Below are 18,422 nucleotides of genomic sequence, written 5' to 3' on the forward strand. Positions count from 1 at the left end.
CATGATGAACAAAGAGTTACATGATAAATTTCAGCATGAGTGGACAGGTGGAAGATGTGCTAAACAGATTTGAAGAGGCCATGGAGAAGATAGACGGCATTGAGAAGGCGTTCGAAACAAAGCTCGATAACAAGTTTAATGAATTGCTCGCGCGACTTCCACCGCCCGCTGCACCTGTCGCACCTCTACAACCACAACAACATCGTCTTCCAAATCAAGTGGGACGAGCACAACGCGTTCCCATTGAGCCTGGTCAAACTTCTGGTGCTGCTATACCTACTGTTGGTGCTTCTGTCGCTCCTGTTGCTACTGCAGACGTGGAGGACCATTACGAGGATGAGGTTGATCAAAATCAAAACTACGTGCAACCACCAGCACCACCACCACTAGGTCGTCCTCATGCATATCATCGCAATGGTAGGGTTGCACCACCACCTGAGGTACATGACCATCTTCCTAAACTAAAATTGAATATTCCACCATTTGAGGGTAGATATGTTCCTGATATATATCTTACTTGGGAGTTAGAAACTGAACAACGATTTACATGTTTACAATATCCTCAGGAGAGACGTGTTCCTGCTGCTGTTTGTGCTTTCACTAGCTTTGCATGTGTTTGGTGGTCTGAACATTGTAGATTATATCCTATTCCAGCTACTTGGGCTGCTTTGAAAACTGCTATGCATACTCGTTGGGTTCCACCATATTATCAACGTCAATTACTTCAAAAATTGCAGCGCTTAAGACAAGGAAAAAATTCTGTAGAAGAATATTATCAGGAATTACAAACTGGCATGATTAGATGTGGTATTGTTGAGGAGAATGAAGCTATGCTTGCACGTTTGATGGGTGGATTAAATAGAGAGATTCAGACCATTCTAGAGTATAAGGAGTATACTAATATCACTCGTTTATTCCATCTTGCTTGTAAAGCTGAACGTGAAGTGCAGGATCGACAGGCATTGGCGCGCACTAACTTTTCTGCAGGTCGATCTTCATCATGGACACCACGTGCATCCTCTACTTCCACTCCACCGGCACCTCTATCAGGTGCCACCTCCAGCCGTGATACAAGAAAGCACGCACAACAACCACTATCTGCCAAGAGCACACCTGCCGGACCTGTGAAGAGCTCTTCTTCTTCCATGGCATCAACAGGGCACACAAGTGATATTATTTGTCGTCGTTGTAAGGGAAGAGGACATTTTGCAAGAGAATGCCAATCTCAGCTTGTGATGATTGTTACTGAGGATGGTCGGTATGAGTCCGCTAGTGACTATGATGAGGAGACTTTGGCTCTTATTACACATGAAGAACACGGAGGTGAGAATTCTGATCATGAGACGCGATACATGGCTGCTGAAGATGCTGACAGGTATGAATGTTTAGTTGCTCAACATGTTTTGAGTGTGCAGGTTACACAAGCTGAGCAAAATCAGAGGCATAATTTGTTCCATACAAAGGGAGTTGTGAAGGAACGTTCTGTTCGCGTCATCATAGATGGAGGGAGCTGCAATAACTTGGCTAGCATGGAGATGGTGGATAAGCTATCTCTCACCACAAGACCACATCCACATCCTTGCTACATCCAATGGTTCAACAACAGTGGCAAGGTTAAGGTAACACGTACAGTTCGTGTGCATTTTAGTATCTCTACATATGCTGATTATGTTGATTGTGATGTGGTACCTATGCAAGCATGTTCCTTATTACTTGGTAGACCATGGCAATTTGATAAAAATTCTGTACACCAAGGTAGAAACAATAAGTATACTCTTGTTCATAAGGATAAAAATATTACATTGCTTCCTATGACTCCTGAATCCATTTTGAAAGATGATATTAATAGAGCTAATAAAGCAAAACAGGAGAAAAATAAGAGTGAAAATCAGATTGTGGCAAAAGAATTTGAGCAACAAATGAAACCTAATAATAAACCATCTAGTGTTGCTTCTGAAATTAAATTGACAAGTGCATGTTTACTTGCCACAAAATCTGATATTGATGATCTAGATTTCAGAAAATCTGTTTGCTATGCATTTGTGTGCAAAGAGGCATTGTTTCATTCGAGGACGTGCCTTCCTCTTTGCCTCCTGCTGTCACTAACATTTTGCAGGAGTTCGCCGACGTCTTTCCAGAAGATGTGCCACCGGGATTACCACCTATTCGATGGATTGAGCATCAAATTGACTTAATTCCCAGTGCATCATTACCCAACCGTGCACCATACCGTACCAATCTAGAGGAGACGAAGGAGATTATGCGTCAAGTACAAGAACTACTCGACAAAGGTTATATACGTGAATCCCTTAGTCCTTGTGTTGTTCCTATCATTTTAGTGCCGAAAAAGGATGGTACGTCGCGTATGTGCGTTGATTGTAGAGGCATTAATAATATTACTATTCGTTATCGTCATCCTATTCCTAGGCTAGATGATATGCTTGATGAATTGAGTGGCTCTACAATATTCTCCAAAGTTGATTTGCGTAGTGGTTACCATCAAATTCGTATGAAATTGGGAGATGAATGGAAAACAGCATTTAAAACTAAGTTTGGATTATATGAGTGGTTAGTCATGCCTTTTGGGTTAACTAATGCACCTAGTACTTTCATGAGGTTAATGAACGAAGTTTTACGTGCTTTCATTGGACGTTTTGTGGTAGTTTACTTTGATGACATATTGATTTATAGCAAATCTTTGGAGGACCATTTGGAACATTTACGTGCTGTTTTTATTGCTCTACGTGATGCACGTTTGTTTGGTAACCTTGGAAAGTGCACCTTTTGCACCGACCGAGTATCTTTTCTTGGCTATGTTGTTACTCCACAGGGAATTGAAGTTGATAAAGCCAAGATTGAAGCTATTGAGAGTTGGCCGCAGCCCAAAACGGTCACACAAGTGAGGAGTTTCCTTGGCCTCGCTGGTTTCTATAGGCGTTTTGTGAGAGATTTCAGCACCATTGCTGCACCTCTCAACGAGCTTACAAAGAAGGATGTGCCATTTGTTTGGGGTACCGCACAGGAAGAAGCCTTCATGGTATTGAAAGATAAGTTGACACATGCTCCTTTATTCCAACTTCCTGATTTTAATAAGAGTTTTGAGCTTGAATGTGATGCTAGTGGAATTGGATTAGGAGGTGTGTTATTACAAGATGGCAAACCTGTTGCATACTTTTCTGAAAAATTGAGTGGGCCTAGTCTGAACTATTCTACTTATGATAAAGAATTATATGCTCTTGTTCGGACCTTAGAAACATGGCAACATTATTTATGGCCCAAGGAATTTGTTATACATTCTGATCATGAATCATTGAAACACATTAAAAGTCAAGCAAAACTGAACCGTAGACATGCTAAATGGGTTGAATTCATTGAGACTTTCCCTTATGTCATTAAACACAAGAAGGGTAAAGAAAATGTTATTGCTGGTGCATTGTCTCGTCGTTATACTATGCTTTCACAACTTGACTTTAAAATATTTGGTTTGGAGACCATCAAAGATCAATATATGCATGATGCTGAATTTAAAGATGTATTACAGAATTGTAAGGAAGGGAGAACTTGGAACAAGTTCGTTCTTAATGATGGATTTGTGTTTCGTGCTAACAAGCTATGCATTCCATCTAGCTCCGTTCGTCTTTTGTTGTTGCAGGAGGCGCATGGAGGAGGATTAATCGGACACTTTGGCGTCAAGAAGACAGAGGATATACTTGCTACACATTTCTTTTGGCCAAAGATGAGACGGGATGTTAAGCGTTTTGTTGCTCGCTGCACTGCATGTCAAAAAGCTAAGTCATGACTCAATCCTCATGGTTCATATATGCCTTTGCCTGTACCTAGTGTTCCTTGGGAGGATATATCTATGGACTTTGTTTTAGGTTTACCTCAAACAAAGAAGGGGAGGGATAGCATATTTGTTCTCGTGGATAGGTTCTCAAAAATGGCACACTTTATACCATGTCATAAAAGCGATGATGTTGCTAATGTTGCTGATTTGTTCTTTCGTGAAATTATTCGCTTGCATGGTGTGCCAAATACTATTGTTTCAGATCGTGATACTAAATTTCTTAGCCACTTTTGGAGATGTTTATGGGCTAAGTTGGGGACTAAGCTGCTTTTTAGTACTACTTGTCACCCCCAAACTGATGGACAAACTGAAGTAGTCAATAGAACATTGTCTACTATGCTTAGGGCTGTTTTGAAGAATAACAAGAAAATGTGGGAAGAATGCTTGCCTCATATTGAATTTTCTTATAATCTTTCATTGCATTCTACTACTAAGATGTGCCCTTCTGAAATTGTGTATGGTTTCCTACCTCGTGCACCTATTGATTTGTTGCCTCTTCCATCTTTGGAGAAGGTTAATTTTGATGCTAAAGAACATGCTGAATTGATTTTAAAAATGCATGAGTTAACTAAGGAAAACATTGAGCGTATGAATGCTAAATATAAACTTGTTGGAGATAAGGGTAGAAAACATATTGTGTTTGCACCTGGAGATCTTCTTTGGTTACATTTGCGTAAGGATAGATTTCCTAATTTGCGCAAATCAAAGCACATGCCACGTGCTGATGGTCCTTTTAAGGTGTTAGAGAAAATAAATGATAATGCATATAAACTTGAGCTGCCTGCAGATTTTGGGGTTAGTCCCACTTTTAACATTGCAGATTTGAAGCCTTATTTGGGTGAGGAAGATGAGCTTCCGTCGAGGACGACTTCATTTCAAGAAGGGGAGGATGATGAGGACATCAATACCATTGTTACACCCACAACCCCTGCTGCTATATATACTGGACCAATTACTATAGCTCGCGCACGCCAATTGAATTATCAGGTACTTTCTTTTCTTGGTAACGATTCTAATGTTCATGAGAATATGATGCTGCCTAAATTGGATACATTTGTCTTTGCTTACAAATGAAGGGCCTAGCTTGGACAAGAAAGATGAACCTTGGAACAAGTTCGAGCGTAGAGATGATGGCATGCGCAAGGGGATCCAGAACGGAGTTACAAGTGATGATTTCAGGACTTTGAAGCCACCATAAGGAGTGCATGAAGCCTTGGACGAAATATACAAGATTCCACTTCATAAATTTCGTTCAGAAGCTATTTTAGGTGTTGCGTCACCTTATTATTGGGCCAGGCCCATGTATTTTCGAAATACTTAAGTATAGGCTGTTTCTAGAGTCCGTATGTGTGGGGAAACAAGAGTTAGGGTTGGTTTCGGACCCCTCCTCCAAGGGCCACGAAATCCCCCCCTCTTCCTCCATATATACAGCCCTTAGGGCATCATTTAGACTTTGGGTTTTGTTTAGATTAAAAGTTCGCCATAGCTGCAACTTCACGTCCTTCGTTTGTGTCCAACGACCAGACCAAGACGTCACAGAACCCCACCTTCATTAATAAAGCTTTCCTCTTTTATTCGCAATATCCAGATTGCAATCTCAGTTTCTTGCTTGTTCTTCGTTTGCTCGCAGGAAATAGACCCTCGTGGTCAGGTTGATTGTGCTCCGGCGTGGTCAATAACCCTCGGAAGTTGGTTTAGCGATTGCTAAGGTGCGACGTCTCGCACGTTCGTAGTCGGATCGTCAAGGTCGACTCCCACAGAAATGATAGCCACCATCTCATCGAAACATCGGGACACCTTTGCCTCTATCAAATATCTTGGGCCAAAAGTAGTTCTTCGAGAGTGTGACGAACGTCTTGTTGCGTCCGAAATGTCCCATTAAGCCTCCTCCATGAGGTTCCTGTAAAAGCAACAAATGAAGAGAAGACTCGGGGATGCAAAGTTTGTTAGCTCGCATAAGATATCCATTTTTTATGTAATAGCATTCCCAAGAGGTGTGCGACAAACACTTGGCATAAGGAGTAGAAAAGGTTGCATCATGCTCATACAAGTCTTTGATATGCTCGAAGCCAATGACATCTAACTCAAGTTGTGTAACAAGCATGCATATGCAGGAAAGAGCAGCCGCTACGATGTTTTCTTTACCCTTAGTGTACTTTATGACATAAGGAAAAGACTCAATAAATTCACTCCACTTAGCATGACGCTTGTTCAACTTGGTTTGGCCCTTAAGGTACTTGAGAGTCTCATGATCGGTATGAATGATGAACTCATGGGGACGAAGGTAATGCTCCCATTCATGCAAAACGCGGACTAAAGCATATAGCTCTTTGTCATAGATGGGGTAATTGAGTTGCGCTCCGGAAAGTTTCTCACTAAAGTAAGCTATGGGGCGCTTCTCTTGCGTTAACACACCGCCTATGCCATTACCACTAGCATCGCAATGAGTCTCAAAAGGCTTGTCGAAGTTGGGTAAAGCAAGCACGGGAGCATGAGTAAGCAAATGCTTAAGCTCATTGAATGCGGTATCTTGGGATGGTCCCCAAACGAAAGGCGCATTCTTCTTGCTCAAAGCATGTAAAGGCAAAGCAATGGTGCTAAAATCCTTCACAAAGCTATTATAGAAACCCGCAAGGCCAAGAAAACTATGCACTCGATGCAAGTTGGTTGGTTGCGGCCAAGTCTTAATAGCATTGATCTTGGACTCATCAACATGAACACCCTTGGAAGAAACAACAAAGCCCAAGAAAACGAGCTTATCAACACCAAAAATGCATTTCTCCATATTAGCATAGAGGCGCTCTTTTCTAAGAGTTTGCAAAACGGTGCGGACATGGGTGACATGCTCTTTGATAGATTTGCTAAACACAAGAATGTCATCGAAGTAAACCACAACAAATATACCAATGTAAGGGCGAAAGACATGATTCATAAGGTGCATAAAAGTGCTCGGTGCTTTCGAGAGACCCATAGGCATGACTAACCACTCATACAAACCAAACTTGGTTTTGAAGGCGGTTTTCCATTCATCACCTTCTTGTATGCGGATTTCATAGTAACCACTCTTAAGATCAATTTTTTAAAAGATAGTGGCACCACTAAGTTCATCTAGCATATCATCTAGGCGTGGAATGGATACCTATAGCGAGCGGTGATAGCATTGATAGGTCTACAATCGGAGCACATGCGAAAGCTACCGTCATGTTTTGGCACAAGAATGACCGGTATGGCACAAGGGCTCAAACTTTCACGCACATGTCCATGGTCTATGAGATTCTTTACTTGCCTTTGTATTTCTTTGGTTTGTTCGGGTGAGGGAGTCCTGGATTAGGCGGTGTCCGGATGGACAGACTATACCTTTGGCCAGACTCCTGGACTATGAAGATGCAAGATTGAAGACTTCATCCCGTGTCTGGAAGGGACTTTCCTTGGCGTGGAAGGCAAGCTTGGCGATACGGATATGTAGATGTCCTACCATTGTAACCGACTCTGTGTAACCCTATCCCTCTCCAGTGTCTATATAAACCGGAGAGTTTTAGTCCGTAGGACGAACAACAATCGTACCATAGGCTAGCTTCTAGGGTTTAGCCTCTCTGATCTCGTGGTAGATCTACTCTTGTACTACCCATATCATCAATATTAATCAGCAGGACGTAGGGTTTTACCTCCATCAAGAGGGCCCGAACCTGGGTAAAACATCATGTCCCCTGCCTCCTATTACCATCCGACCTAGACGCACAGTTCGGGACCCCGTACCCGAGATCCGCCGGTTTTGACACCGACATTGGTGCTTTCATTGAGAGTTCCTCTATGTCGTCACTTTTAGGCCCGATGGCTTCTCCGATCATCAACAGCGATGCGATCCAGGGTGAGACTTTTCTCCCCGAACAGATCTTCGTATTCGGTGGCTTTGCACCGCGGGCCAATTCACTTGGTCATCTGGAGCAGATCGAAAGCTATGCCCCTGGCCATCAGGTCAAATTTGGAAGTTTGAACTACACGGCCGACATCCGCGGAGACTTGATCTTCGACGGATTCGAGCCACAGCCGAGCGCGCCGCACTGTCACAATGGGCATGATTTAGCTCTGCCGCCGAACAGTGCCCTGGAGGCTGCACCTGTGTCCGCTCCGACCCCTAGCTCGGAGCCGATCACACCAACCGAGGATGGGTGGTTAGACACCGCCTCGGGGGTTGCAATTTCTACGGCGATCGAGCTGAACACCAGCCCTATTCTCTGCGAAGCCCGTGACTCCAAGGAGCCGGACTCCTCTCCAGACTCCGAGCCCTCCGCACCCCGACCGATCGAACCCGATTGGGCGCCGATCATGGAGTTCACCGCCGCGGACATCTTTCAGCACTCGCCCTTCGGCGATATTCTGAAGTCACTAAAGTCTCTCTCTTTGTCAGGAGAGCCCTGGCCGGACTATGGTCGGCAAGGTTGGGATGCGGATGATGAAGAAATTCAAAGCCCACCCACCACCCACTTCGTAGCCACTATCGATGATTTAACCGACATGCTCGACTTCGACTCCGAAGACATCGACGGTATGGATGCCGATGCAGGAGACAATCAAGAACCAGCACCTATAGGGCACTGGAAAGCCACCTCATCGTATGATATATACATGGTGTTATTATCCCCCTCCAAGAAGCAGCCTAAGCACCGGCGTCAGCGGCGCCGCTCTAAATCCCGCCAAAACAAAAACGGTGATTCTGGCACGGGGGATAATAACACCCCGGATAGTGTCGAAGACAACCACCTCCAGCAAGATTCAGCACAGGAGGATAGAGAAGACAGCCCTCATGAGAGAGCGGCAGACAGAGAGGTCGAGGATGATAATTATATGCCTCCCTCCGAAGACGAGGCAAGCCTTGACGACAACGAATTTGTCGTGCCGGAGGATCCCGTCGAACAAGAGCTTTTCAAACGCAGGCTTATGGCCACGGCGAGCAGCCTCAAGAAAAAACAGCAACAGCTTAGAGCTGATCAAGATTTGCTAGCCGACAGATGGACTGAAGTCCTTGCGGCCGAAGAGTATGAACTCGAACGCCCCTCCAAGAGCTACCCAAAGCGCAGGTTGCTACCCCAATTAGAGGAGGAAGCACCTAAACCTACATCACCAACACATGATGCGGCCGACCGGCCACCCCGTGGCCACGACAGAGAGACCTCTCGGCCCTCCACTCAAGCTGCACCCCGGCACCGCTCAAAAACTACCAAGGCATGGGAAAATGCGCCAGACCTACGAGATATATTGGAGGACAAGGCAAATCAAACAAGATCGATCTACGGATCACGTGGGCGCCCCACGGCACGAGACGATACTCGTCACGCCGGATACAGTAAATCCGGCCGGGCCGAACACAGTAGACAAAGCTCGTTTGAGCCGCGTCGTGATGTCGCCCAATACAGAGGCGCCACACACCCACTATGCTTCACAGATGAAGTAATGGATCATAAAATCCCCGAGGGTTTCAAACCTGTGAACATCGAATCATACGATGGCACAACAGATCCTGCGGTATGGATCGAGGACTATCTCCTTCATATCCACATGGCCCGCGGTGATGACCTACACACCATCAAATACCTCCCACTCAAGCTTAAAGGACCAGCCCGACATTGGCTTAACAGCTTGTCAGCAGAATCAATTGGTTGTTGGGAGGACCTGGAAGCTGCATTCCTCGACAATTTCCAGGGCACTTATGTGCGACCACCAGACACCGATGACCTAAGCCACATAATTCAGCAGCCAGAGGAATCGGCCAGACAATTCTGGACATGGTTCCTAACCAAGAAAAATCAAATCGTCGACTATCTGGACGCAGAGGCCCTAGCAACCTTCAAGCATAACATCCGCGACGAGTGGCTTGCACGGCACCTAGGACAGGAAAAGCCGAAATCTATGGCAGCCCTCACGACACTTATGACCCGCTTTTGCGCAGGAGAAGACAGCTGGCTAGCTCGCAGCAATAACATGACCAAGAGCCCTGGTAATTCGGTTACCAAGGACAGCAGTGGCAGGTCGCGTCGCAACAAGCAAAAGCGCTGCATTAACGGCGACAATGCTGAGGATATGGCAGTTAATGCCGGATTTAAAGGCTCTAAACCCGGTCAGCGGAAAAAGCCATTGAAAAGAAATACTCCGGGCCCGTCCAGTTTGGACCGAATACTCAACCGCTCATGCTAGATACATGGCACCCCCGAAAAACCAGCCAATCACACCAACAGGGATTGTTGGGTGTTCAAGCAGGCAGGCAAGTTAAATGCCGAAAGCAGAGACAAGGAGCTGCATAGCGATGATGAGGAGGAGCCCCGGCCGCCGAACAACAGCGGACATAAAGGTTTTCCCCCACAAGTGCGGACGGTGAACATGATATACACAACCCACGTCCCCAAGAGGGAGCGGAAGCGTGTGCTAAGGGACGTATACGCGATGGAGCCAGTCGCCCCAAAATTCAACCCATGGTCTTCCTGCCCGATCATTTTTGATCGAAGGGACCACCCCACTAGCATCCGTCAAGCGCGCCCGGAGTAACCTACAACAAGACCGCCTGGCACGTTCCGAGCAAGCGTAGCAATGCGGCCCCAACCCTAGCCCTCGCGAACTTGCGAAACCAGTGTTGCGCGTACATAACTACGCTCTAGAAATACCATGGGCACAAGGGGAGGGGCACCATCACGGCACGCCCGAAACACGGCTTAATCCGCACTAGGGGCTGCCGGTTTCTTAATTTTCTCTTATTTTCAGGACTCCATTCTTCGGAAGGCTTGTCCGGTAGTACAATTGCCGCACAAACGATACAACCAGGGAAGCAGAAAGCTACGCTGCACTACGGAACTCTAAGGTGGTCTCTATAACGAGCAGTATACCTGTTTCGCATAACATTCTGCAGCTCGCCCCTGGAAAGGATATATTTGATAGTCCCATCTTTTCCTTATCGCACTATTTGTATCGATCTGCTTTGATCTCAGCTTTTTTAAATAAACAATGCATAGCTTCTGTCTATTATCGCATTACCTTTTTTTACGAATATATGTTCATTAATGACATGTTGCACCCGTACACTTTGGTACGGCCAATACGCCAGGGGCTTAAGTACCCCACAACATGGTGTGAGAAGTCCGAACACTTTCACAAGTGCGGCACCCCGAACTTATAGCATTATATGCATCGGCTCCAAATCATGTCTTGGGTCAATAGTTGGTTTTCCCCGGCTCCTATGTTTTGGTACCTTACGTTCCGTCATATCGGCTAAGGTAGCACTAGGAGAACTACTGCGATTGTGCCCCAGTTGAGCTGGGCTAAGCACCTCAGTAGAGAAAGCTAAAACTGACCGTCATGATGAGGCGAGAGCTGGTCGCTGTTCGAGAGGTTTTCGAGTCCCTAAAGACTTATGCCGCTTAGAGCGAGGAGTCGGCTTTGTCCGGCCTAGGCGTGGATAGCGCCCCGATCTCGGTCTTCCGAACACTAGGGGCTTCACTGAAATTTAAAATTATAGAATTCTATGGCTAAGTGAGAGTGTTCAAGCATTATAGTCCGATTGCCTTGTTCGTTGTGTTGAGCGCCTCCCTCGAAGGACCCAAGAATGGGAAAAGAGCGCTCATGTTTATCCCGAACACCCCAGCACTCGTGGCATGGGGGCAGAAGCCGATGACTCGCCATCTCTCAAGTTTGATAAACGGCCGCATAGAAGGTAATATTTTAAATTCAAAAGCGTTGCTTAGCGCATATGAACAAGTTTTCAGCGTACAGGATCACAAATGCGAGTTTACTCAAAAATTACATCTTTGGAGCATTCATCCGCTATAAGGCGGGCACCCTTCAGGATGCCCTCATAATACGCTTCCGGGACGCGATGCTCCTTGCCCGACGGCGGCCCGTCCTTCACCAGCTTCTCCGCATCCATCTTTCCCCAGTGCACTTTAGCACGGGCAAGCGCCCTACGGGCACCTTCGATGCAGACGGAGCGCTTGATTACTTCAAGCCGTGGACAGGCATCCACCAGCCGCCTCACCAGCCCGAAGTAGCTCCCAAGCAGAGCCTCTCTAGGACACAGCCGAACTATGAGGCCCTTTACGACCTGTTCGGCAACCTTGTGGAGCTCGACCATCTGCTTCAGCTGGTCGCTCAAAGGCACCAGGTGTCCGGCCTCAGCATACTGAGACCAGAACACCTTCTCCGTCGAGCTCCCCTCCTCGGCTCGGTAGTAGGCGGTGGCATCAGACGCACTGCAGGGCAAATCTGCGAATGCTCCTGGAGAGCTTCGGACTCAGGTAAGTAACAAATAATTCACTTTCACGTGCTTGCTTTGCATAATGAATGCCTTACCCGCCGCTATCTTCTTCATCGCGTCAATTTCTTTGAGGGCTTTCTGGGCTTCGGCCTTGGCAGACTTCGCGCTTTTGAGGGCTGCCGCAAGCTCGGACGCTTACGTCTTTGAGTCAAGCTCCAAACTCTCGTGTTTTTTCACGAGAGCCTGGAGCTCTTTCTGCACCTCCTCCACCCATGCCTCCTGCTTCTTTCTCTCCGTGTGCTCCGTGGCTGCCCAGTTTTCAGTCTCGGACAGCGCTTGCTTAAGGGTTGCCACCTCGGCCGTGGCCCCTATAATAGCACGTTGATCCTGTCATTTTTTGCAACCACATCTTCTTTATATAATTGCGCAAGGTATTACTTACCTTCCTTCTCCTCGAGTTGCCTCTTGGCATGGCCGAGCTCGTTCTCGGACCGCGCGAGGTTCTGCTTCAGCGTATCCACCTCCGCAGTCAGTGCGGCGGAGGCCAGCAGCGAAGCCTGCATACGCATATTGACTTGATTATGTTAGACTCCTGCGATTATTAGATCCTTTATTCGGCTTTTCTTTACGAACGCCGAACTGAGCATCAGGGGCTACTGTCTATGCGGTAATATTTTTACATATTCTTTACCTACCTCAAAGCCTGTTAGAAGGATGGCACAGGCTTCAGTCAGTCCGCTCTTGGCGGACTGAACCTTCTGGATCACCGCACTCATAATAGTGCGGTGCTCCTCGTCGATGGAGGCGCCGTTAAGCGTCTCCAGCAAATTGTCCGGTGCCTCCGGTTGGACGGAGGTCACCAGCTCGGTAGGCTCACTCCTCTTGGAAGGAGGCCGCCTACTGGAGTCCAGAACCATTGAAGGTTCCGGCGCGGTGTCCGGCTCAAGGCCGGACTCGGAGCCCTTGGGGGTTTTATTCCCTTTGCACCTGGAGTCTGGGAGGTCGCCTTGCGGCGCCTCCAGGACCACCTCCTCCTGGCTTGGAACCTGTTGGGACAACACCTCGGCGTCGTCCGTAGGGTGGGGGAAGGTAGCTGTCGGAAGCGAATTCACATCCGACGAATCCAGGGAACCGCTCGACGACACGTCGAGCCGGTCTTTAGGTGGACTGCATAAACATGTTCGACATAAGGAAAAGCTGTGCAATGGAAGAATACTATGAGTCACTCTGGTATCCGGACACTTACGACCTCGCCAGGTGCTTGGCCCTGTGCGGCCACTCCTCTTCGCCGTCGTCGGCGTTGGTGGAGCCGTCCGGAGGAAGGGTTTTCCCCTTCTTGGACCCTTCGGCCTCCCCAGTTGGGGCGGCCTTCCTTTTCTTCTCTCCCCCCGCTGGAGGGGGAGAGGTCTCTTCTTCCTCCTCCTCGTCTTCATGGGAGGAGTGCATCTTGGAGTCGTCGAATGATGAATCCGACACCCCCAGGCGCCGGGCGCTCTTCTGAGTCCCCGTGGCCTTCTTCTTGGCCTTCTTCTCCGGCACCACATAGGGTGCCAGAACCAGCAGCTTCGCCAAGCGAGCGTCTGCTGGGCCTTCGGGCAAAGGTGCCGGACAGTTGATCTGTCCGGACGTCTCCTGCCAATCCTGTCAAAGGTAAGGGTGCTTAAGATCCCGCATGGAGTCAAACTTTGAAAAACTAATACCCAGTAAAGGGTAAAAACAGCTTACCGCATGAGCGCGACGCTGCGTGCTGAATCCGCGATCCTCGGTAGCGGATGCGGGGGCCTCGGCGCCCTTGAAAAGCACCTTCCAAGCATCTTCGTACGTTGTGTCGAAGAGCCTGCTTAGAGTTCGGTGTTGCGCTGGGTCGAACTCCTACAGGTTGAAAGCCCGTTGTTGACATGGGAGGATCAGGCGGATGAGCATAACCTGGACTACATTGACAAGTTTGAGCTTCTTGTCCACCAGGGTTTGGACGCATGTTTGGAGTCCGGTCAGATCTCCTTCTTTACCCCACGACAGGCCCGTCTCTTTCCAGGAGGTGAGCCACGTAGGGGGTCCGGATCAGAACTCAGGGGCTGCGACCCATTCAGGGTCGCGCGGCTCGGTGATGTAAAACCACCCCGATTGCCACCCCTTTTGCGACTCCACGAAGGAGCCCTCGGGCCATAGGACATTGGGCATCTTGCCCACCATGGCGCCTCCGCACTCCGCCTGAGTGCCGCGCACCACCTTTGGCTTGACATTGAAAGTCTTGAGCCATAGGCCGAAATGGGGGTAGATGCAGAAGAAAGCCTCGCACACGATGATAAACGCCGAGATATTAAGGACAAAGTTCGGGGCCAGATCATGGAAATCCAGGCCATAGTAGAACATCAGCCCCCGGACAAATGGGTGGAGAGGGAAGCCCAGTCCGCGGAGGAAATGGGGGAGGAACACCACCCTCTCATGGGGCCTGGGGGTGGGGATGAGCTGCCCCTCTTCGGGAAGCCAGTGCGCAATGTCGTTAGACAAGTATCCGGCCTTCCTCAATTTTTTGATGTGTCCCTCCGTGACGGAGGAGACCATCCACTTGCCTCCTGCTCCGGACATGGCTGGAGAAGGTTGAGATGGGGTGTGCGGACTTGGGCGCTGGAGCTCGAGTGCGCGGAAATGGATACGCAAAGGAGGAAGAAGGCGTGGATGAAAAGGTGGATCCTTATCCCCTTATATGGGCGGACGCGACTATGTGCCCCCACCAGCCTGGTAAAACTTGCTTATCTCCCAAGCGCTGTAGTCAATGGTGTGGTTGGGTTACCCACACCTGTATTGATGAGAATCCCGGAATAAGGGGACACGATCTCTGCTTTAACAAGACGTGCCGAGGAAACCGCCTCGCTAAACGCGCTGAGGTGGGACAATAAAACGATTCGAATAAAGACTTGGCCGTGGTGTGATGTCACGCTACGGAATATGTCAGCAGATAAGATTTGTGTAAATATTATTCTCTCTATGGCAATATGTGGAAACTTATTTTGCAGAGCCGGACACTACCTTTGCGTTCAAAATCTTCTATGAAGTACTTGGAGGAGGAACCCGCCTTGCAATGCCGAAGACAATCTGCGCGCCGGACTCGTCGTCATTGAAGCCTGGTTCAGGGGCTACTGAGGGAGTCCTGGATTAGGGGGTGTCCGGATGGATGGGCTATACCTTTGGCTGGACTCCTGGACTATGGAGATGCAAGATTGAAGACTTCGTCCCGTGTCCGGAAGGGACTTTCCTTGGCGTGGAAGGCAAGCATGGCAATACGGATATGTAGATCTCCTACCATTGTAACCGACTGTGTGTAACCCTAGCCCTCTCCGGTGTCTATATAAACCAGAGAGTTTTAGTCCGTAGGACGAACAACAATCATACCATAGGCTAGCTTTTAGGGGTTAGCCTCTCTAATCTCGTGGTAGATCTACTCTTGTACTACCCATATCATCAATATTAATCAAGCAGGACGTAGGGTTTTACCTCCATCAGGAGGGCCCGAACCTGGGTAAAACATCGTGTCCCCTGCCTCCTGTTACCATCCGACCTAGACGCACAGTTCGGGACCCCCTACTCGAGATCCGCCGGTTTTGACACCGACATCGGGGTTGACGCGGTAGGGGGCTTTGTTCGGAAGCGGTGCTCTGGGGATGAGGTCGATGCAGTGCTCAATGCCTTGTAGTGGAGGTAGTCCCGGAGGTAGCTCGTCGGGGAAAACGTCGTGAAATTCCTACAAAAGAGAAGACAACACTAGACGAAGAGTGTGAAAAGTGTTAGTTTGTGGTGCATTGTCCTTGCAGACAAGGACGTAGTGGAGGACAGTAGATGGGTTCTCACACACTCCTCTTATCTCACTTTTGGTGGCAAATAGGACTAAGTTCTTCTTTTCGCTCATCGTGGAGGTGTTCGATTTGGGCTTGTGGCGCTCACTCTCTTTTTGGTGGCTCGCTCTCTCACTATTCTCTCCATGATGGGTGGCTTGCTTGTCGGCAATCACGTGACTTGGGGACATGGGACGAAGTACATAGTCCTTGCCCTTCATCTTGAAGATGTAGTGGTTTGTTCGGCCGTTGTGGACGACTCCTCTATCGAATTTCCATGGCCGTCCAAGGAGAAGATGACAAACGTACATTGGAACGACGTCGCACTCCAAGGTGTCTTCGTAGGTGCCGATTTTGAAGGAGACTTGTACTCGGTGCGCGACTTGGATGGTGCCGGAGGCACTAAGCCATTGCACTTTGTATGGATGTGGATGCTTCGTCTTGGGCAATTGGAGCTTGGAGCAAAGCTCTTCGCTTGCGAGATTATGATAACTTCCTCCATCGATGATGACCTTGACGGATCGTCCATTGATGCCGGCCTTGGTGTGGAATATGTTGCATCTTTGGTCTTCTTCTTGGTGATGTTGGAGGGTCAAGACTTTGGAAACAACAAGTGCGGGACTTGAGTCTTCATCACAAAAGACTTGTTCTTCTTCATTGTTCACTTGGCGGTGCATGGCGACTTGCTCAAGGGCTTCCATTTTGCCTTCACTCATGGAGTCATAAGTGCCATCGTCGTTGAAGACCATGGTTCTCTTGTTGGTGCACTCATAGGACTTGTGGCCTCGGGCTCCGCAAGTGAAACACTTGAAGGAACTCGTCTTGATGGTCTCATCGGTTGTGGTTGATGATGATGAAGCTCTCGGCTTGAAGTTGCTCGTAGTAGGATGGCTTGTAGTTGACGAAGCTTTCTTGGAAGTCGACTTGTCGATGTTGGTAGAAGAAGGCTTTGTAGTCGGTGTTGGAGTAATTGAAGCTTGGTTGTTGGAGAAGCCGTAGGACTTGGATGAGAACTTGGCATACTTGAAATCATCTTGCACTTGGCGTTCCGCTTTGGTGTCTTGGTGCACTGGCTCGATGAGATTTGAGAATGGTTGGAAGTCGGCGAACTTCTTGATGGGATGATTGAGTCCATTCAAGAAGTGTGCCATTGTTTGTTCATCATATTCCGTGACATTGGCTCTTATCATTGCAATCTCCATCTCCTTGTAGTATTCTTCAACGCTCTTGGTTCCTTGTTTGAGTTGTTGGAGTTTCTTGAAGAGGTCGTGGTTGTAGTAGGTAGGTACGAAACGTGCTCTCATGATATCCTTCATTTGCGCCCAAGTAGTGATGGGTAGTGATGGGTGGTTCACCTCTTTCCTCTCGGCGCTCTATGATTTGTTCCCACCAAATGAGCACATAGTCTTGGAACTCAAGGGATGCCATTGCGATCTTCTTCTCTTCTTCATAATTGTGCAAATGGAAGATCTTGTGAACTTTCAATGCCTATGAAAGGTACTCTTCGGGATCGTTGCTTCCGTTGAACTTGGGCATGGTGAACTTGAGCTTGCCGTAGCGTTGCTCTTCATTGTGTTGGGTCGGGGATGATGATGCCCATGTTGTTGATGATTGTTCAACTTGTGGTGCTCTTGGCACGGAGGGTTGTCAACCACGTGTTGCTCTTGTCGTGGGGGATCTCCATTGTCTTCATGATCTTGAGGAACTGGTTGTTCTTGGCATGTCTGTGGAGGAGCTTCTCGAGCTCGAGGAGGAACTTGACGGTGCACGCGAGCTTGATAAATCCTCTCGCGGACTTCTTCACGGAGTGCTTTGGCATGTTCACGAGCTTGTCGGCCTTGGTCGGCTACGGCTCGACTTGAATTGCGTAGAGCTTGTTGTGCCTCAAGTGCTTGAGTGTCATGGAGTTGTTGTTCTTGACGTTGTGCCTCGGCATCATGTGCATTTTGGTGTAGACGCGCACATTCTTCCTCTTCATGTTGGCGTCGTCGTTGCCGTTCTCGTGCTAGTGCAAAGGCTTCTTGGGTTTGATGTCGTCGGTGCTCTTGCGAGTCGGTGTCGCGTAGAGGATTGAGGTTTGCTTGATGCTCGTTGCGCGTGGCACGACGAAGAGTGTTCGATGTTGGTGTACTTGGGCCGGAGAGGGTGAAGTCGGAGTGGCGACTTGAACGGCTCCTTCTTGAAGTGGAAGAAGAGCGGTTGAGCAACAAAGCGTGAATCTCGTCCATCCTTGCGTCATTCTCTTGCTTGTGATCGTCGAGCTTGTGGTCGAAGTAGTCCCTTGTACGTTGCTCGGAGAGTCGCAAGTCGGTGGCGAGGTTGTCGATGCGGTCACTCATGGCTTGTTGTTCTTGATGCAAAGCACATTGTGCACCAAAGAGGTGACTCTTGGTGACGAAAGAGTTCATGTCATCGTCTTGCTCCATGACGAGTGGGTTGGTAGAAGTACTTGGCCTATCCATCATTCCAAGAGAAATGTGAGTGGTAGAAAGAGAAGAACGAA

Source organism: Triticum urartu, chromosome 2, assembly GCF_003073215.2.
Source record: "Triticum urartu cultivar G1812 chromosome 2, Tu2.1, whole genome shotgun sequence".
In the NCBI taxonomy this organism is placed as follows: Eukaryota; Viridiplantae; Streptophyta; class Magnoliopsida; order Poales; family Poaceae; genus Triticum; species Triticum urartu.